Source organism: Phaseolus vulgaris, chromosome 11, assembly GCF_000499845.2.
Source record: "Phaseolus vulgaris cultivar G19833 chromosome 11, P. vulgaris v2.0, whole genome shotgun sequence".
Taxonomy (NCBI): Eukaryota; Viridiplantae; Streptophyta; class Magnoliopsida; order Fabales; family Fabaceae; genus Phaseolus; species Phaseolus vulgaris.
Window position 1 is genome coordinate 39,905,188 of NC_023749.2, and position 22,986 is coordinate 39,928,173.

Below are 22,986 nucleotides of genomic sequence, written 5' to 3' on the forward strand. Positions count from 1 at the left end.
TTCGTAACAAGGCCATCTTCGGTGACCTCGTCGTCTTCTTCCTCCTCCTCGTGGACTACTTGGGGAGCTTTCCTCTTGGGTCTTTTGAGGACAAGTTTTTTGCCTTGGGCGGCGGGTTGGACATCGGAGGGGGCTGCACCCTTAGGTGGCGATCTGCCTTGAGCAGCGGCGATCTCCACCACAGAGTTTGGCACTGTTTGAGAGCCCGTTGCCAACCCGTGGGTTCGGGCGAGCACCCTCAATTCAGCGAGCTTACCCTGGCCCAACATATTATCTGCATAGAGCAAAAATGAAAAATAAAACCAAAGTCTTGTGCACAACGCACAAGACGCCCAGAAACAATTAACAGAAGCAGTATTAAAGCAAGAACTTAGGCGTTCTGACCTATACGAATTTCGAGTTGGTCCTCGAAGAACTCGAAGTTGATGAGCATGGTGGTGAGGAAGGTGATGTTGGCGTCTGCCACACTCTTCCAAAAGAAACAGAGATCCTTGTCCAAGGCGCCCATGCTATCAGGACTTCTGGGTCTCCTGAAGCAGCTCTTGGACTCTTTGTTCCCCTTGTTCACCCAGTACAAGGGGAAACCGTCGAGTAGGGAAGCGTCCTTGTCGTTGGGGCGCACTTGGACGAACTTCCCCTTCCAGTCTTTATAGGATTGCTGGAAGATGGAGAGGATCGACCTCCCAGCAATCCCATTCAAGCTTACCCACAGGCGATCTCCTGGGTGCTTGGCTTCGAAGAGGAATAAGAAAACATCTACAGATGCTGGCAACCCCAGATGGTCGCACATCACTTGGAACGCTCGCACAAATGCCCAGCTGTTGGGATGGAGCTGGGCGGCGGCGATGTTGAGCTCGGTGAGGAGCTCCCTCTCGAAACGAGTAAAAGGAAACTTTAGTTTCTCCTTCTTGAATAGAGTTGTGTAGACGAAGCAGAAGGGCCCGTCATTGCTCGCCTTGTCGTCGGCACAAACTGGCAGCTCGGGGGGGCAAGGCAGCACTGTCATTTTCTCGTCGTGCTCCTTGTGGAATGTTTGGTGAGGCTCATCCCCCTTAGTCAACCGCAAAACTGCCCCAGCAGTGTTCACAGAAGACGTTTCCCTCAAGAGGGTCGAGTTGGCCCAGGGATACAAGTTTTTGAAGTCTGGTGGGGAACTGAAGGCTCCTCCGGTGACAGGTGGAGTAGCTTGGGCCGGGTTGGGGCGGGAAGGTGCAGGCCTCTCAGCCTGGGAAGACGAAGCACCGCGTGCTCGGGGTGGGTTGAGTCCTTGAGAGGAGGGGTTTCGTGATGAAGGAGGAGGATTCGGGGTGATCTTTGAGCGAGTCATTGTCGAAGCTGCAAAGGAAGAAGAAAAGGAAAAATGATCAGGGTTCGCAGAGGCTGACTAGATCATGGGAAAAGGGTGAAAAACGAACGAACGTAGGTTCGTTGCAACGATTGACGAAGCCCTAAGTTACGAGAAAGGAGAAATGGAAAAAACAACCCACAACGTATGCACCAGACAGTTACAGGATGATGCGAATCGATTAAAATGCAGGAAAAACTAGCAGAAGAGGGAAAGGAAGTACCTTTTTATGATCAGGAAGGCGATGAAGAATGGTGGTGGTTCGGGATGTTGAAGAACGCTGAGAGCTTTTTTGCAGAAGAAAGTTAGAGCGTTTGAGAATACGAAGAAAAGTGATGGAACAATAGAGTGAAAATGGGTTTAAGGGTTTTTTCGAAATGGGTTTGGGAAGCGCAAACGGTAACTGAAGGTAACCGTTGATGAAGCCACGTGTCGAGCGATGGGTGAGGGGTTTGGTGGAGCGTCAGAGAAGCAGAAAGTACAACCGCTTGGAATTCTGCGTCAGTGCCACGTAGATCGGTGTTGACGTGACTCTTTCAGTCTTTTCGCTGGACAAGTCTTCGCTTAAGACTGGGGGGCTTGTGTACCGCCCTGGTAGTCGGAAGTGATGACGTGGCACCAAGCCACAGAGTAGGCGTGTTGACAAGGCGCCAGAGTTGCAGAAGGGAAGGAAATCGGGGGATTCGTGTAATCGCCAGTTATTAAGTTGGCGTGCTCCGATCTCCAGCATACCAGGCGATCGTCCAGTTGAAGATGAAGTCGCCAGATGTAAACTCAGGCGACCAAGTGATTGGAGATCGCCAGAGCAAGCACATCGTCGAAGAAGAAGGTGGTGCAGATTATGAAGGCGGCCGACGAGACCACAGGGAAGGTGTACGAGAGCACCCTAACTCGCCAATTCCAGTAGAGATCGCTCCCAAGTTAGCTATGCACTGGGCAGTACCATGCATAAGTAACTTAGCCAAAAAGAGAGTCAGAAGCAGCGCCCAAGTCAAGGAGGCTCCAGATGATGGCACGTGTACGACTGGATGCAAGCCACGTGTCCAGGTCTGTAACTGCCAGGAGAGAGAAAGTGACCAGGTATATAAGAGTTCTCAACGAACTTTCTGAGGTACGCACGTTCAGATTACACTCTTTACGCTTGCGAGTTATAGAGCTTACTGTGAGAGAGAATTGGCACGGTTCCTTGAGATTTCTTGAGCGTTCTCGCTCTTAGTATTTGGTGGTTCGGTCACTGACTTGGGCGTTGGAGCGCGATCGGCCGCAGCGGCGCCGCTCTGTTCTTTTGCAGGTTCTTGAGGTGGATCTCGAAGAGGGACGGAGGTTTGAAGCGGTGCACACGTCGATCCTTTGACGAGACAGTTTCCAACGTTCTGGTCAACAGGCAGGATCAAAATATATATATATATATATATATATATATATATATATATATATATTATAGGTGAGAACACGAATATATGTAAATCAACACCAAACCTGATAAAACTTACACCAAACAAATAGAGAAAGCATATGAAAATCTACAACCTATTCAAAACTAACTACTACCCACTTTTAGATCCTTCAACGGAACGGCAGATACGAAAATGAAAAAAATAACAATTAGGTTATATCAAAATAATCTATTAAGAACCCATTCTAAAAGCTGAAAAAAGTAACTCTCTTGTTAACAATTAATAATGATAATACACAAACATTAACCGAGAATGTATTATTTTTTTACTTATTAATCTAATTTTAAAACTCACTCAATCCCAACACATATTATTCATGAAATCCAGTACTTGGATAAAAAAAGAGTAATAACACTAAACACAATTAAAAACACCACACCTATGACCCTGACAGAAGAAGAAGATTCACAATAATCAAATTCTGAGAACATTACGAAATGAATAACCTGTTCCCCAAATTGTGATAATGTTGGTTGATGTTGGACTTGCCAATAGAACAGAAATCATCACGGCCATTATTTTCATGAAAAAAAATTGAATCTCCTAAAAAAAATACCCCAGAATACCACTCTGAAATCAAAGCAACAGTATAAAAAGTGTGTCTAGAGAAAAAAAAAAAAACCAAATGAGAGACTTAAAATAGACAAGAATTTTACTTGAGAAGGAAACTGGGAATTTTTTTTTTTTTATTATAGAGTATTGCTCCCAAGCAGGGAACACGAGTAGAAAGGTCTGTGCTCTATGTGTTGGTGTGAGTTGCCACGAATTATAATGAGGCACGTGTCATGTCTTTTTACTTTTAATTCCACAAGTTGGTTGATGTTGATGCTACGTTGGTTGAAGTTGATGTTTGTCACTTTTTCACTTTTCAGAAGAGTATAATTTCTGATTGCAGGAGTCGAAAAGGAACAATTCATGTCTACCTGACACGTCATACTTACATGCCACCAATCAAAAGTGCATAAAACAAAAGAAAACCAATGAGAACAAAACAATGGGCTTTTTTTAATTTACTTTCTTTTTCTCAGACAGCTAATATATATTATTAGTTTTTTATTTATATTTTTATCAATAAAAATTAAAAGAGAATATGGGAACACTTCAATTGTTCTCACCCTTAAGTGAAGGCTTTTCTAACACAGTTTTCAACCTCAACTTTTTTCACACTTCCACTCTTTTTCACCCTCAACTTTCCACTCCTCCACACCCTCTAATCCAAACAAAGTATTAGGAAAAAACAAATAAACTTATACAGCACATAAATACAACCTCATAAGATTTGTAGATTGTTCATGATAGGTTCAGACGATTTTGCCCTGATTTATTTTACTAAAGATTCAGAAATTGGCTTCTAGAAAAGATGAACCGGAGAGGATTTGGATTCTACTACACTCAAGTTTATGATATTGGACAAGTCCAAAAGTTGATTGTGAAGTTGGTAAGATTATATTATTGCTGGGAAAATGAAAGCTATTTATCTTTTATTTGACTGAAAATTGTTGCTACTGCTTTTTTTTTTTATTTAATTTTTCTTTTTGTTGTTTGTTTAGATTTTGTTTATGTTTGCACTCAGATGTTTGTTTTTGTTTTATTAAGTTTTATTTTTGACTGGCCATTATTACGAAAGAACAATATAAGAGCCTGAATCAAAGCATTATTGTGAAAAGATCAGAAATAACAAAGTCCAGAGTCAAGTGTCCACCATATTATCTGTTTTGTCTTTCACTTTTGTTTTTGAAAACAATTGGTTCATGATATCAATTTTGCTTACTCATGACATGATGTCATCTTTTTTATTGTGATGAATAAAGTTTGGTCTAAAGCAGCTTTTTTTTTATAGATAACATGAGAAATGAGGTATAATGGATTAATTAAGAAGAGGAAAAGTTTGCAATGAGTTCCTCATTTCTTGAGATGAGATTATTTTAACTGAGTTTTTTAAGTAACTTTTGTGATTGTTGATGGATTGTGCCTTTATGACTGAATTCTTTGATTGAATTTTGGAGAGGATTTGCGGAAGCTTCAATGGAGGAGGCGTGTAAGGAGGCTCACATGGAGCTTGTGGTTTTCTTGGAGGTGCATGCTAAGTATGGAGAGTGATAGGTGAGGCCTAATCACTTGAGCTAGGTGGAGAGCTGAAGACTAAAGTGTTTATCGTAAAGAGGCAAGACAAGAGTGAGAATTGGCTCAATATTTTGGCAGCAATTTCACTCATTCATTAATCTTCAAAATACATGAACCAAGCATGTCCTTATATAGGATTAGAGAGCGGAATTTGAACAAGGAAAAATGGTGGGAAATTTTAAATGAAATGGGTTTGAATTTGGCGCCTAAAATGAGCTCACGTGGAAGGTGTGACATGGTGTGTAACATGTGCTCATTTTAGATCTAATGGGCCGGCCTAGATTAATTAGGAGTTTTCTTGAAACCGTAATTTAACCTAGGTTGGTCTTTAGATGCCTAATCCAACCCTAATTACAATTAAAAAAAATACAAGTAAAATTCCTATTCTATTTTGACAAGAAAATAAATTCTACTCTACGACTAGGTTTAGGGCATCTTTGAACATATATTGGGAGGTTTATCTGCCATCAATAGTTGTATCCCAGTCCTCTTGAATCTTCTTTGTCATAACTCTAGTAGTTGGCCCTGATCTTCTATTTGTTGGGCTTGCACTTGGGCTTCTGTTTGGGCCTCTTCCATCATCCCCTCCCTCTTGAATTTGATTTGTCCTCAAAATCAATGTTTCTGCCTCTTCATCTTCACTACCTACAAAAGGGGTTAAATCCATAACATTGAAAGTAGTATGTACTCCATATTCTTCAGGCAGGTCTATTTGATATGCATTATTATTGATTCTTTTGAGGACTTGGAAAGGACCATCTTCTCGGGGACTAAGTTTGGATTTCCTCTTAGTAAGGAATCTATCCTTCCTAAGGTGAAGCCAAACCCAATCTCCTTCCTCAAGAATTATCTCTCTCCTCCCCTTATAGCTATGTTTCAAGTATTTCTCTGTTTGTTGATGTATTTGTTCTTTAATCCTCTTATGCATTTTCTTAACAAATTCAGCCTTTGTTACTCCTTCCTTGTGCACAAATTCTCGTGGATTAGATATAGGTAACAAATCCAAAGGAGTAAGAGAATTGAATTCGTACACAACTTCAAATGGAGAAATATTAGTAGTTTTATGAACTACCCTATTATATGCAAATTCAATATGGGGAAGGTACTCATCCCTAGATTTGTGGTTGACTCTCATGATTTCCCTAAGCATAGTAGAAAGAGATATATTTACAATTTCACTTGGACCATTCGTTTGAGGATGACAAGAATTTGAAAATTTCAACTTAGTTCCAAGTTTTTTCAAAAGAGTCCTCAAAAAATGGCCTACAAATTTTGGATCTCTATCCAAAACTAAGCTTTGAGGTAAACCATGAAGTCTTACCACTTCTCTAAAGAAGAGCCTAGAGATATTGTTAGCGTCATCTGTAAGAATTGATGGCTAAACAAGAGGCGAGTGAATTGTTTTATGAAAGATTTTCGCAAAGACTTGATTTAGAATGAATCTCTAATAAACAATCTAGATAAGCACTTAAGGAAAGAAATCAAACAATCCAACAAAAACAGTTATAATAATTTTAACCGGTTAAAACTGCATTTTAATCGGTTGTTTATACTAGCAACAAAAATGAAATTATCAAACAGTTATAGAGAGTTTGAAAGAAAGAGAGATTTACACAATAGGTTTATACTGGTTCACTCACACAAGAGCTACATCCAGTTCTCAGAAGAACCTCTGAGTTCCACTAGTAATTAAAACCAAATTAGAACACACACACAAAGAGGTAACCTTGCAACCGACAAGATTCACTCACCCTCCTTGAAATATCAAACACCTCAAGACAGAACAACCTTTGTCTTTATAGGATTTCAAACACACACAACAGATAAAAGAAGTACTACTACAAGAATCTACACAAGGATAGAAAACACCTGAATTCGTACAATACAGGAAACCCTATGATTAGATCTTGTTACCACAATAAAGCTTGAACATCAATCTTGCACTTTGAAAAACTTCTTTCAAAAACCAAATCTCTTTCTTTGATATCAAATTTGTATCAATACTTGTTGTATTTGATTGTATACTTTTCTTTGAAATAAAGGCTATATTTATAGCACTTAAAATGTAGCCGTTTAAGGCAGTTTTAATCAGCAGAATTAGTTAAAACAAGTTTTCAAAAATTTGTTATGAAAACACACATTTAACCGGTTGAAACCACGATTTAACCAGTTGAATGAGTTAGGCAGTTGCATAACTAATTCAAAAAGCAGTTTCAAAAATCTCAAGCCAGCTAAGTGACAAACAACCGATTATCTCGATGATTCAATCAGTTGTTTTCCCTTTGCTTGGAAAAAACACTTTGTTTTTTTTTTTAAACGGTTTGATCAAGCTTTTTGTAAGATTAAGAACTGATCTTGACAAAGATTCTAAACAATCTAATCTAAACCCAAACCAAAAAGTAGCACAGTTTCAGGCTTCATGTGGATTTGAAACATCAAAGCTCCCATGTTCAACAATCTCCCCCTATTTGATGGAGACAAATCCTTGGGATGCTTTTAGGAATGTTCTTTGTTTAGAATCTGTACAACCTACATTCATGAGCAAACACAGAAACACAGGGTAATCTATTCCAAATCAAATAAGCACCAGAAACCAGTTATCTCTTGGTGATTTCCAAACAGGAACATCAGCCAAATCAGATGAGAAACCAACAAACATACATAGGTGCAAAACAGATAAACAATCAGTTATTTTGCAGGAATAACCGGTTACAATTTTGTATATTAGAGTTAGCAGATTAACAAAATTCAAATTTAAACCAGTTAAAGTAGTTCATAGCAGCAATGTTCAAAGCAATAATGAAAGCAGTTAATAAGAACATTACAGAGAACCAACTTCTCCTCCTATTTTTCTCATCAAATAGACAAAATGAAGATTTAAAAACAAACTTTAAGACAAGGCATGCATACGAATTATAACTAATTCCTTCCTTCGAGAATAAAACCTGTCCTTGGATAGAGGCTTGGTGAAGATGTCTGTAAGCTGACTTTCTGTTGAGACAAACTGGATTTCACAATCACCATTGTTGATATGGTCACGGATAAAGTGATGCCTAATTTTAATATGCTTTGTCCTTGAGTGTTGAACCTGATTTTTTTGTCAAATTAATGGCACTATCTTCAAGTTGTTGCTTGATCCACAAGACTTGTGCACAACAGCTTCCTGCAGCTATATATTTAGCTTCAACTGTTTATAAAGCTACACATGCTTGCTTTTTACTGTGTTATGATATGAGGCTAGATCCAAGTAGGTGGCATGTTCCACTCGTACTTCCTGTCTAATTTGCAACCTACAAAATCAAAGTCAGAGTGTCATACTAAATGAATAGGATAATGCGAAGGATACCATAAACCCATGGATGTTGTGCCTTTCAGATACTTCAGGATCCTCTTGGCAGCTTTGAGATGTGATTCCTTAGGACAAGATTGGAATCGTGCACAGTGGCAGGCAACAAACATTATATCTGGTCTGCTTACTGTAAGATATAGCAGAGAACCTATTAATCCTTTGTATTTGGTTTGATCAACTTCTGGTCTAGCTTCATCACCATCTAAGTAGCAATTTGTTGACATAGGCGTTGTTGCAATTTTACAGGCTTCCATCTCAAACTTTTTAAGAATGTCGTTGCAGTACTTGGATTGACATACAAAGATACCTTCTTTGGATTGCTTGACTTGTAGTCCAAGGAAAGTTCCCCCATCATTGACATTTCAAACTCTCCCTGCATTGCTTTGATAAAATCCTCACAAAGTTTTGCATTAGAAGAGCCAAATATAATATCATCCACATATATTTGCACTAAGATAACATCAGAATCAGCCTTTTTAATGAATAAAGTATTATCAACCTTCCTTCTTTCATATTTATGGGATAAAAGAAAGTGACTTAACCTTTCATACCATTGTTGTGGTGCTTACTTGAGGCCATACAGGGCTTTCTTTAGCTTGTATACATAATTATGATGCTTGTGATCTTCAAACTCAGGTGGTTGTGAAACATAAATATCTTCATTTACAACTCCATTGAGAAAAACACTTTTCACGTCCATCTGAAATAATTTGAAACCACTCATGCAAGCAAAAGCTAATAAAAGTCTTACAGCTTCTAACGTTGCTACCGGTGCGAAGGTTTCATCATAGTCAATTCCTTCAGCTTGGTTGTACCCTTTGGCAACGAGCCTGGCTTTATTCCTTGAGATGATGCCTGAGTCATTCGACTTGTTCCTGAAAACCCATTTTGTACCTATTACATTCATCTGGGCTATTTTAGGGACAAGGGTCCACACATCATTTCTCACAAACTGGTTGAGTTCCTCATGCATTGTTGTTGTCTAGTGCTCATCCTTGAGTGCATCACAGATTGATTTTGGTTCAATCTTGGAAACAAAAGTTGTATGGTTGCAAAAGTTTTCCATACTCCTTCTCATGGATAAATCTTTGTTGATTTGGCCAATGATGTTATGAACAGATAGGTCTCTTGGGATCCTCCATTCCTTTGGCAGATCATCCTGCTGCAGATTTTCAATCGGTTGTTTCGTAGAATCAACCGGTTGAATTTCTGTGTTGTTGTCAAGATTCTTCAAGAAGATGTTCTGTTCATCTTCTTCTATGTTGATCTTTGCTAAACCTTATTCAGACTTGTTAGTTTCATCAAAGACAACATGTATAGATTCTTCAACAGTCATAAGCTTGGCTAGATAAAGAGTAACCAAGAAAGATACCTTTGTCTGATTTAGCATCAAATTTACCTAGACTTTCTTTCCCATTGTTTAGAATGTAGCACTTACATCCAAAGACCTTCAGATGGCCTATGTTTGGCTTCCTTCCATTCATTAGTTCATACGGGATTTTCCTCAAGATAGACCTGATTAGCACACGGTTCATCACATAGCAAGCAATACTCACAGCGTCAACCCAGAAGCACTTAGGCAGGGAAGAATCATTCAGAATAGTCCTTGCAAGCTCTTCTAGAGATCTATTCTTCCTCTCCATCACTCCATTTTGTTGGGGTGTTCTTGGTGCAGAAAAGTTGTGAAAGATTCCTAGCTTGTTGCAAAAGTTGATGAACTTCTCATTCAGAAATTCTCCTCCATGACCATTTCTGATAGCTCCAATGTTGTTGCAACATGTGTTCTACACCCTTTTTGCTAGTTTTTTGAATTCTAGATATGCTTCCTTCTTTGAGTGTAGGAAAAGAGTCCAAGTAAACCTGGAAAAGTCATCTACAACCACAAGAGCATACAGATTTCCTCCAAAACTCATAGTCCTAGAAGGACCAAAAAGATCCATGTGCAAAAGCTCAAGGGGTTTTGAAGTTGAAACAAATTTTCAAATTAAAAGATTTTCTAGTTTGTTTCCCCTTTTGACAAGCCTTAGACACATGTTCCTTCTCGAACTTGAGTTTGGGTAAGCCATGAACAAGTTTATTTAAATGATTCATATGAATGTGTGCAATTCTTCTATGCCAAAGCCATAATTCCTCATGTTTTGTTAGAAGACAACCTATTGATGTGGAGTTTATTCAAGCAAATAGATGTTGTTAGACCTCTTACCAATAAGCAAAACATCTTTTGAATTTGGCAATTGAATCTCACACAAATTCGTTCTAAAGGTGACTTAATATCCTCTGTCACAGAGTTGACTGATATTGAGCATGTTGTGCTTCAAACCTTCAACATAAAGCACATCATGAATAAGCAAGCTATTTTCATTGCCTATGGTACCTTTACCAAGGATCTTTCCCTTGTTGTTGTCACCATAAGTTACATGCCCATCTTGTTTGAGAGAAATGCTGATGAACTTGGATGCATCTCCAGTCATATGCTTGGAACAACCACTATCTAGATACCATAGGTGTTGTTTTCTCTCCAAGCAACCCTGGAAAATTTAAAATCAGATGGCTAGATCTGGTCCCCTTACGAATTTGGGTCCATGAGTGTTAATATGTTTCCAAGGTGATGGAAACCAAGTAGAGGACGCCCAAGCCCATGACGCCCAAGCCCATGACGCCCAAGCCTAAGAAGGGGCCCAAGCCCAAAGAATCACTAGGAGCGTGGCAAGAGCTTTGGGACAAGAGTGTCAAATAATGACTCTTCTTATTTCTATTGTATAGTTGTAGGTGGTGTGGATATTAAATAAATAGGTGTGAATGTATTAGAGAGAGTCACATTGTCCATGTGACTTAGTGGGAGGGTGTAGGTGTCATATAGGAGGTGCCAAAACTAGAAAGGAAGTCACACCTTCCTCATGCTCTAGTTGGCGCCATTTTAGTGTCATTTAGGGGGGAATTTGAATTTGATTTAGCTTCTCATTTCAGCACCTCTTAGGCTATAAATAAGGTGCTTGCCTTTGTAAAATTCAGAATAGAAAATTTGATATAGAGAAACTCTACTCATTTGGAGAAAGATTTGTGTGAGATTTGAATCTCCTTGCTTGGTCTCATCTTGTGAGCTAATGGAAAGCTTCAAGTGACGACTTCCTTCACTTATCTTGGAACAACATCTCCAAGTGGCGTGAGCAATTCCAATTCCTCCATTCCAGCCGAGCTTCATTCCATAAGTTTCATTCCTTTCATCTTCTTTTGCATTTTCAATCGGTAGTTTAGCATCTCTTTAGTGTTCTTCTCCTTTCCACCGATTGTTCTTGTGTTCCTTGTGTTGTTCTCTAATTTCTGTTCGGTACCTTTTGTTTTTGATTCAATTGTGTTTAATAATCTTGTTCCATGGATGTTTACAAGGAGATAACACTCTTATTGAGTTTAGATCATCATTTTGGAAGGCTATGTCTCCATTGATGACTCCTTAAGCTTCCTTGATTCCATTTCTGTTTTCAGCTTGTTGTTTTGTTGATGTAATTTCGTTTTCATTGTTTAAGCACTCTTTGATCCTTGAATTGTTGTTTTCATTCTCATATAATGTTGTGTTCAAGAGTTTAAAAGTGTCTATGTTCAATCCAACTCATATCACAAGGAACCTTAGAATCCTTAGGAACCCATTTCAGCATACCTTCAGGAACAAAAAACTTCCTGATTTTACAGAACCTAACAAAGTGGCCCTTTTTTCTTGCAGTAGAAACAACAAACAACTGGTTGTTTTGACTTTTTAACCGATTGATATTTGGTGAAGGTTGAAGAAGGTTTTGAACATCCACTTTGTTTGCTTTGAGGGTTAAAGCCTAAACCCGATTTCCCCAAAACACATTTTTGAGATGCTAACACATCTTCAAGATTTGATTTCCCTTTCAAAATTGTATCAACAATTTTCACAAGATGTAAAAATTTCTTTTGAAGGGACTCACAGTTTTTACAAAAACTTGAATCACATTTGCAATATGAGTTTTGATAAATCAGTTCAAGATTTTTAAAATCAGTATTTGAATTATGCAAATCATTTTCCAGAATAGTGATTTTTTCTTTCAACCTGTTGTTTTCACTTTTTCAATCGGTTATTTAAAAGGATTAATCTTTTAGCTTCTTCATGGGTTTCTTGGAAAGCATCAAGAAATTGAAAATAATTTTCACATTTGTTGGAAGAAGATGTACTTGCTTGGTTTGATCCAGATTCTTCTTTGGCCATTAGACAGATTTCCATCTTGGTTTCTAAAGAGAATGAATTAGCAGAAGATTCTTCTTTGTCCATCAAAGAACTCCTTGGATTCTTGTAATATTTCTCATGCGTATCCCAGATTTCTTTGCTATACAGTCAAGGTGTTCTTTTTTAGATGATGCAGAGTTATTTTCAGGCATATGCATGTAGGCATTGTTTGAAATAACATTCCAAATATCCTTATCTAATGATTCAATAAAGAACTTCATTCTTATGCACCAAATTCGACAATTTTGACCACAAAACAGAGGTGGTTTATTCAAAGAGGCACCTTCCCCAAAAGAAAACTTGTTAGCCATATGAAACATTTTTTCAGAAAAATAGGAACTTGAGTATTTTTCAAGAACCTAGCTCTTGATGTCAATTGTAAGAATTGATGGCCTAAACAAGAGAGGGGTGAATTGTTTTATGAAAGATTTTCACAAAGACTTGATTTAGAATGAATCTTTATCAAACAATCTACATAAGCAATTAAGGAAAGCAATCAAACAATCCAACATAATCAATTATCAGAATTTTAATCGGTTAAAATTGCGTTTTAATCGGTTGTTTATACCAGTAGCAAAAATGAAATTATCAAACAGTTATAGAGAGTTTGAGAGAAAAATTGATTTGCACAATAGGTTTATACTGGTTCACTCACATAAGACCTACATCCAGTTCTTAGAAGAACCTCTGAGTTCCACTAGTAATCAAAACCAGATTACAACACACACACAAAGAGGTAACCTTGCAACCCACAAGATTCACTCACCCTCTTTGAAATATCAAATATCTCAAGACTGAACAACCTCTGTCTTTACATGATTTCAAACACACACAACAGTTGTCCTAGGAAGTCCTAATATAAAATTTATGCTTATGTCTTCCCATGGAGCACTTGCAAAAGGTAAAGGAGTATAGAGACCATGAGACATTGCCTTAGATTTAGCTTTTAAACAAGAAATGCATCTACTACAATGTCTTTGGACATCTTTCCTCACGTGGGGCCAAAAGAGTTTTCCTTTTAAAAGCTCTAGAGTTTTATCAACTCCAAAATGGCCCATGAGTTCTCCTTCATGAGACTCTTTAAGAAGTTTTCTATGTGTTCCTTTACAAAGTAGGAGGCCTGAAGGTTGTTTAAAAAGAAGTATCTTTTCAAATTTATTTTCAAATTTTTCTTCTTTTTGAATGACCTTGTGGGAAGGAACACTTTTCTCCCACGCCTCTTTTTCCTTAAGGGCTTTTTCTTGGTTTTCTACTTCTTCTTTTTCATCTTTTTTTTTCATTTGTACTCGATCCTGTATCACTTGTGAAGGTGATAAGGGATAGAGTACAAACTTATTTTCCTTACGAGTGAACGTGATCTCATTGGTAAGACCATTGTGAACAGTTTTCTTATCAATTTGCCATGGTCTACCCAACAAAATATGACAAGCTTCCATGGGAACTACATCACATAAAACTTTGTCTTTATAGTTTCCCACAGAAAATTTAACTTTCACTTGCTTATCTATAGTTAATTCCCCATCTTCATTTTTCCATTGAATTTTGTAAGGTTTAGAATGAGGTATTAATTGTAGATTTAGCTTCTCAACCACCCTAGTGGTACAACAATTGCAGCAAGAGCCACTATCCATAATGAGAGAACAAACATTTTCTAAAACTTTACATCTTGTATGGAAAATGTTCTCTCTTTGTGTCTCTTGGTTCACACTAGATTGGTTGTTGAGGGTTCTTCAGATCATCATTAACTTTCCCTCACATGGATATAATCCCTCACTATTTTCTTTTTCTTCCCTTCTAACTCTCCTAGGTTGAGGTTGATAATATTCATTCATTTTAAGGCTTTCCTCACCATATGAATCACTCAACCTAGAGCTAGATGTATGTGAAGATTTTTTATTTTTTTTTGGTGTATTCATTCTTTTCTTTAACAGGTTTAAACTCTTCTTCTAATTTAGCAAAATGAGCATCCCTTTCTTTTAGTTGGGCCTCATGTCGCAATTCTCTGTATGATAGTGATTGAAAGTCTCTGGCTAATTGTTTTAAAAGAGATTTTACTTTCATTTGGACTAGAAGAATGAGAAGACATGTTTAAAGTTATGTGTTAAAAGTAAGTTACCACAAGAAAGATAGGTGGAGTAATGTAGGTAGATTCCCAGGAAAGGGAGGTTGATCACTTGAATCACTTATGAGCTATGATATTATTATTCTTTGTTGAAATGTCATAAATTTGACATAGAACGTTGTCAATTTCGTGCTCAAAATGGTAAGAGACACCCAAACGTTGGACTGAATCAATGAAGTTCAATTTAAAAGAGAATTTTTTATGACCAATAGGTGAGACAATGGTCTTTCTCACGTCCTATTTTAATAGTTTAGCTTGTTGAATGTGGCTATCACTTTCCTGCATGAAATAGATTAAATGTTAAATACATGAAAATGTAACATCTTAGCTAAAGAGATTGAAAATGAAAAATGACATATACCAAATGAATACAAAAATTCAAATAAACAACTTCATCATTAACTATGGAAACAAACACATTTTTTTTTGCTTACATATAATTTTAAATAACTATTAGAGGGTTGTCAATCTCAATATTAGAGGGTTGGGGGTATCAAAGCTAATTATATTAGACAAAGTATTATCAAGGAAGGTTCATATTTGTTATGCTTACAAGAAATTAAAGCTTCTGTTCTTTCGGAAGCCAGATGTTTCTCTCTATGAGGGGACAATAATGTTGGGTGGATTCATAATAAAGGTGCATGTGGTGTGGGGAGTATTTTAATTATGTGGCATAAAGATGTTTTCTGCTACGATAGTCATTTAGTAGGAAAGGGGTTCTTAGTAGTATTCGATCAACATACTTTGTTTAAGATCAATTGTGTTGTGATCAATTTTTATACAACCTGCAACTTAAATGACAAGGTTGCTTTATGGGAGGATCTGTCAATCATAAAAAATGCATGTCAGAATCTGGCCTAGTGTTTTTGTGGTGATTAATGCTGTTAAAAATGAAGATGAGAGGAAAGGTACTAGTACGAGGGGAAGCCAAAGGAACAAAATCTTAGGTTTCAACAACTTCATTGATAGAAACTTTTTGGTGAAGATACCAATTGTCGGCAAGAAGTACACTTGGTTCAAAGAAAATGGCTCAGCAAAGAGCAGACTAGATCGAATGCTTATGTTGGAGGAGTGGCTCCAAAAGTGGCCCATGTGTAAGCAGTATATCCAACCGAGAGTGGTGTCGAAACAGTGTAACATAATGGTGAAGTCTTTGGTTAAAGATTGTGGTCCAAAGCCTTTCAGAACTATTGATGCTTGGTTGAAGGAGCCGGGTTCAAAGAGTTGGTCCAGGAGAATTCTTTATAGTAATAAGCAATCACATTCTTATAATAAACCAATTCTTTATAATTCTTTATAATAATATTAAACAATTAAACAATTCTTTATAATAATATTATAATATTTTAAATTAAAAATTAAAATTAAAATAAAAATAGTTAAAATATTAATTTATTTGTTTGTTAATGTATAGTAATAAGCAATCACATTCTTATAAGAAACCAAAGTGATTTGGCAAAGGTAGTCAAATAAAAGCAGACTCAGGCACGTGGCACAGAAAATTATGTAAACTATGACCACCAATTTTGTTCGGCTGTTTAACGCAGATATTTAGCTAAGAACAGAAGTACTTTTTATAATGTTATCACATGAAAATATTATAAGACGTATTAAAATATTATTTCAGCTGGATGAAAATAATGTTAATATGACAATAACGAATAAACTAGTATTTAAGAATTTAATTTATGAATATAATATGTACCGATCCGTATTGAACTAATCATGTCTGTGACCAATCGAATGAAAATATATTTAAAATACTTATAATAAATAATAGGAGAACATGTCTCACAAAATTTAAATAACACTCTGAAAAATAGGAAATTTTTCTAAAATCATGCTAAAGTTGATAGATGATAGATTCAGCTTATCACAACAAATGACTCATAACTAAATATTATATATAACCCTCTGCAGAGGAGGATGGTAGGCTTTGAATTAGTTTTTAATATAAATTTCATATAATGAGTACTTACTTTGTATCTGTTTTAAGTCAATCCCGACCCAACATCACTAAACTGAAGAAAAAGACTTAAAGTGAGGAGCGATGAAACAACCTAACGACTGACAGGTCAACAATTCTACAACAAATTCTAGGTAGTATCTAGATCCACTTTGTCTATACAAGTACATAATATATTTGAAACTTTTATTGATCTCCACTATTTTACCGTAAACATTTTCCTCATTTTTCATTAATTTTAATTTCATATTTTATGTCTATTTTAATTCTACCAAATGAACCATTACTCATGAGACATAATAAAAATTAAGGTGATATAATTTATAACCTATTCATATTTGAAAAATAATGTTTATTCTTATCAGAAATTTGAAAATAATGTTGATACGAAATTGATGACAATTAAAGAAAGAAATTAAAAATTAAGAATTTTATCTTCAACTATCTATAAATTTAATGTAAATATCGTAATATACAACACATATTAATTTTTTTCTATTTTTCATTTTTTAATTTCATATTTTATGCCTATTTTAATTCTTCAAAACGAATATTTGTCATTAAAATTAATAAAAACTGATGTAATATTATTGATACTGTTATTAGGTTATGATGAAATTAGAATCTATTTATAGATCTTTGCTATTTTTACCCTTTTTTTTCTATTTTTTATTTATTTTATTCCACATTTTATGTCTATTTTAATCTTATCCAACGAACCAGTCGTCATAAAATTAATATGATAGAATTTATACCGTTTGTCATACTTTTGTTTCCTGTCTAAATCATGAGCATTAATTTCTACAATAATTATTTTTTGCACGAGATGATGAAAAATGTGAAATGCAGACAAATGAATACATCAATGACTTGGACTCGTTTACTTGTCTAATAATATCATTCACGCCTACAAATAATTGAAGTAGTGGCTCCTAATTTTGAGTCACTTGTTCACCACGAGGAATTTTTTAGTCAGCCATGCGTCATATAAGTGCATAGATATCATTTTATTTCGTTGAATAAATCTTGAGAAATACTTCAGTTGTTCTCCAATAAAATAATCCAGTATACTCGTGGTTATGAAGTTTACTTACAAATCATAACTCATTGAGAGTTCTCCAAGAAGGATATGAAAAATCAAATAAACAACTTTATCATAGTTAATAACACATTTTTTAAAACTAATATCTATAAAATTAATGCAAATATAGGGATGGTAATGCGATGGTTAGGGATGGAAAAGCGGGGCAGGCCATGCGGGTCGGTCCGCGGCCCGCTAGTAAAAAACGCGGGGCAGGTTGACCTTTTCAACCCGCTAACCCGCATTAGCCCGCGGTCCGCGAGAAAAAAAGTTGTCATTGTTTTAATGTGTGCATATGACAGGGAAGATTATAATTATGAAAAAATGGATGAAAGTTCTTCTAAAGCGGAATCCAATGTTATTGAAATGGAAGAATGTCAATAATGTTTATGTTTAATGTGTTTGAATTAATGTTTATATTTATGTTTAATGTTTTGGAATTAGGTATTTTTAATGTTTTGGAAGTGGAAGAATAGTGATATTTGATATTTATCTTAATGTTTAATGTTTTGATGTTTGACTATGTTTGAAAAGGAAGAAAAAAATAATTTAGGTTTGATAGTAACAAATATATAGGTTTAATTTGACAATTTTTTAAGAACAAAATGTAAATATATATATATATATATATATATATATATATATATATTTAATTTTAAAAAAAAGTAAAAAGAACGCGGGCTGGCCCGCAAACCCGCAGACCAGCTCTTATGCGGGGCGGGTCGAGAATTCTAGCCCGCAATAACTTTGCGGGGCGGGCCAACCCGACCCGCATTTTTGCAGGCCAAGCGCGGGGCGGACCAATGCGGGGTGGGCTGGCCCGCTTTGCCATCCCTAGCGATGGTCATGTGGCCAGTCCGTAGCTTGATACCAAAAAGTGTGCCAGGAGCTCATTAATCTAACCTGATTCATTTTGTTCCATCCCGCATAACTCGTAGCTCGCGCGAGCCAATAGCGGGGCGGAGTGAGTTGGTCGCTGACCCACATAAATAAAAAAATAATTGAAAAGAAAATCATTCTCCACTCATCCATTATTGCATGACCTTTTATTTTATTTTATTTTATTTTAAAAATTTGAATTTAATGTACTAAAAAAAGGAATGTTTTATTTTAATCATCTAAAGGAGTTAATATTAAGAGTGACAATGGATTTAGTTTTAAGTAAAGTCTTATATTTAAAATTTGTTAATAAAAAAATAATGTAAAGAAAATATTTCAATAGGATAGTTAAAAAATTAGTCATCTCCATTAAAATATTTTATAGCAAAACTTTTATAAGATACTCTTATACATTTACATACATATAGAGGAAAAAATATATGCAAAGCAAAACTTTAATTGTTTTTAATCAAGCATTCTAACAACTCTCATACTTGAATTTATATTTTTTATCTTAATTGAATGAATTGAAACACGGATAAAATTTTAATTTTTCAGTAGTAGGAATAAGTTTTTTTAAAATTAATAAAATTTTAATTTTTGAAGAAAAAATATTTTTCTTATGCAGACTGGTCGGCATGCTCGTGGGTTACCTTTTATGCGGAGCGGGCTAGTGAAATGAGCTCGCACTCCTTGCGTGGGGTGGACCAACCCAACTCGCATTTTGTGGGCCAGCCTGCATTGCCACCCTTACGCAAATATAATAATATACTCACCTTCTATTGATATTTGCTACTTTTACCTTATAATTTTTTATTTATTTTATTTCATATTTTATGTCTATTTTAATCTTATCAAACCATTAGTCACCAAATTAATATGATATATTCTTACATGGATGGAAAAGAGTCGTCTCCTCAAATAATTGTTAGTAGTTTTGGTCTTCGACTGTGGTCCTCGGTCTTTGGTTACAGTTGAAGGTTTCAGTCGGAGTTGGGGTACCTACAAAAGAAACTCTAATGTTCAAGTTAGAGTTCGGTATATGGTGGTTGCAGTATTGAATACTATTATAAATGCATACATTTGTCTCATTCTTGGATGTGTATTTATTATAGGGATATTAGGTGGGTTAGTGTTTGAAACGACATATCGAGTTAATTTTGTGATTAAGGGAGAGTTTTGTACATGTTTGTTTTGCTTAATTGATTGTCTTAACACGAGGTTTGTCTTTAACTGACCGACCCATGTTTTATATTAATTAACAAAACCGCTGCCTACAATGTAAGTGAAAAAAATATAAGAAGACCTTTATTAATGTCAAATCTTATAATGGTAGTCATCCATTGCATAACATACCAGGCACACTCATACCTTGCCCGTAATTTATTGCACTACAACTCAAAATCAATTAAAAGTTAATATTGATATTGTGACAAAAAAAATAAATAGTGGAAGACAAAAAATTAATTAATAAAAATTACAAACCTTTAGAATCAACCATGTCAGCTTATGACAATCTCTCAGTATGTTATATCCATGGTATGGGCTAATTAATAAAAAGAAAAACTTGTTAGGAGATGTTTAAGTATTATACATAGGTAAGTTAATAATGTAATTACCCGTCCACTATTTTCTAGAGATGTGGGTGACTTCTTATGTAATAAGTAGAACCACAATAGTTTTATCATTTACGAATAACACAAGTAACTGTTTGTGACCCCTGCATCATCCATGAAAATAATTAGTAAAACTTTAAAGGATGAAATACTAATAATTGACGACTTATTAACTGAACTTACTCATTAATATAAGGAGCAAAATATATTTGTTTCCCCTTTGTATGAAGACAGTTGGTGATTTATGTTTGGGTTTCAACTTTCTTATTTCCCGTTGAATTAATTAAATTGGGATCATTAATCCATAGACATCATGTTTCCCCTCATTAATACAAACTCCAGAAAAATACCTACATGTATGTACCGCCCTGGTAGTCGGAAGTGATGACGTGGCACCAAGCTACAGTATGGGCGTGTTGACGAGACGCCAGGTTGGCAGAAGGGAAGGGGGTCGGGGGGCTCGTGAAGTCGCCAGTTATGAAGTTGGCGTGCTCCGATCTCCAGTATACCAGAACCGGCGATCACCGGGTTAAAGATGAAGTCGCCAGATGTAAACTCAGGCGACCAAGTGATTGGAGATCGCCAGAGCAAGCACATCGTCGAAGATGAAGGTGGTGCAGATTATGAAGGCGGCCGGCGAGACCACAGGGAAGGTGTACGAAGGCACCCTAACTCGCCAATTCTAGTAGAGATCGCGCTCCCAAGTTAGCTATGCACTGGGCAGTACCATGCATAAGTAACTTAGCCAAAAGAGAGTCAGAAGCAGCGCCCAAGTCAAGGAGGCTCCAGATGATGGCACGTGTACGACTGGATGTGAGCCACGTGTCCGGGTCTGTAACTGCCAGGAGAGAGAAAGTGACCAGGTATTTAAGGGTTTCCCAACGAACTTTTAAGGTACGCACGTTCAGATTGTATTCTTTACACTTGCAAGTTCTTGAGCACACTGTGAGAGAGAACATTGCACGGTTCCTTGAGAGTTCTTGAGTGTTTGCTCTTGAAGTATTTGGTGGTTCAGTCACTGACTTGGGCGTTGGAGTGCGATCGGCCGCAGCGGCGCCGCTCTGTTCTTTTGCAGGTTCTTGAGGTGGATCGTGACGAAGGACGGAGGTTGAAGCGGTGCACACGTCGATCCAAGTTTGACGAGGCAAGTTCCAACGTTATGGTCAACAGGCAGGATCATCAGGCGCCCACCGTGGGGCCGTGTAAAACCTGTTCCCATCCATAGCGTGAGTTCTTGGAGGTTTTCGTAGTTTTCTGATCGTCAATGGAAACTGGTTGCATCTTTCATTGCAAACTTGGTTTCCGACGCGATTGCTACAAAATAAAGAACATTTTCATTAAATTAAATATAATACATAAATATAAATTAATAATTACAAGTTAATTTCTTACCAGAAGTTCAAGAATAAGTCGAACGAGGTGTTTGGACCAGGCTATGAATATCCAAAATGCATCAACCACAGTAGTACCCTCATTAGTATGCAAAGGAACAAAAACATCAACAACTCATGTTAGAATATATGGCCAATAGATAAGAGGGGGGTTGGATTTTTCAAACGATTTTCGCAAATTTCACAATTGTTTAAGTCTGATTGAAAATTTCAGAAAAGTCAACTAACTGAAGTCACTGTTGAATCAATTGTACAAAGAGAAGCAAACATAAAAACATAATAAAAATCGGTTGTTATGTTTAATTAACCGATTGAGTTGCTACCCAGAAACTAGAAACCAGTAATACAGTAAAATGATAGAGATTGAGAGAATCACACAGAGAACTTATACTGGTTTACTCTTAACCAAAAGCTAGATCTAGTCCTCAATACATCACTGAGAATCCCCTAAACAAAGAATCAAAGAATACAAGAATTACACATAAGAGTTTTGTTTCTTAAACCCTTCAAGAAAGACAAACTCTTTCAAACAAGAGAAAAACAAGAAAACCTATCTGGATATGCCTAAGAACAAATTACAAGTATGAAATGAAATCACCTGAGTTTATTACAGAGAATAAATACAGCAAATTACAAACTAAGGAAAAGCTTATTCACATAGCAGAATGATTCAAGAATGAAATTAATCCTCATGAATTTCAAAGACTATTTTGAATTTTTTTTTCTTATATGAAATTTTCTACTTTCAAAAGTTCCAGAAAACACCTTTAGAATAGTTTTCAAATGATTGCTAAAACAATTTTTAAAATAAATAAAAACGGTTAAGTCAATCAAAACTAGTTTGAAAAACATAACATAATTCTGTTTAAAACATTTAATTGATTTACTGAAATAATTGATTATTTATGTGTAACAAAAGAAATCAACTAAAGCATTTTGTTTATTTATTGAAACAAGTGGTTGATTTCATTAAACAAAAAAGACAAAAAAACCTTTAATATTAAAGACTTAAGGTGAATGCTGAAAACATTTGACTTTTAAATCATTAAAAAGATTTTAGTATTTTCAGTCAGTTGATACGAAAAATCAACTTGCTAAAATACTTTAGTAAAGACATAAGACTTCAACTTAAGTGATTTTAACCAATTAAAATATGAATCAACTGATTTAAAAACATAATAGGTTTTTAAAACGTTTTCTTGGAGGTTTTGAATCATAACACTTAGGGAGAGAAATAAAACAAAATCTACCTACACACACATCCACAACTTTGTAGACTTAAAGGTTGAGTCAAATTCATCCGCTTTAGTCAACAACTTGTACTTTCTCTACCATAACCTTTACCACATCAAGGGGGAGAGCCACATTATGTAAGGTAGTGGCCTCTTTAAAGACTTTCCTTAAGCCCACCAC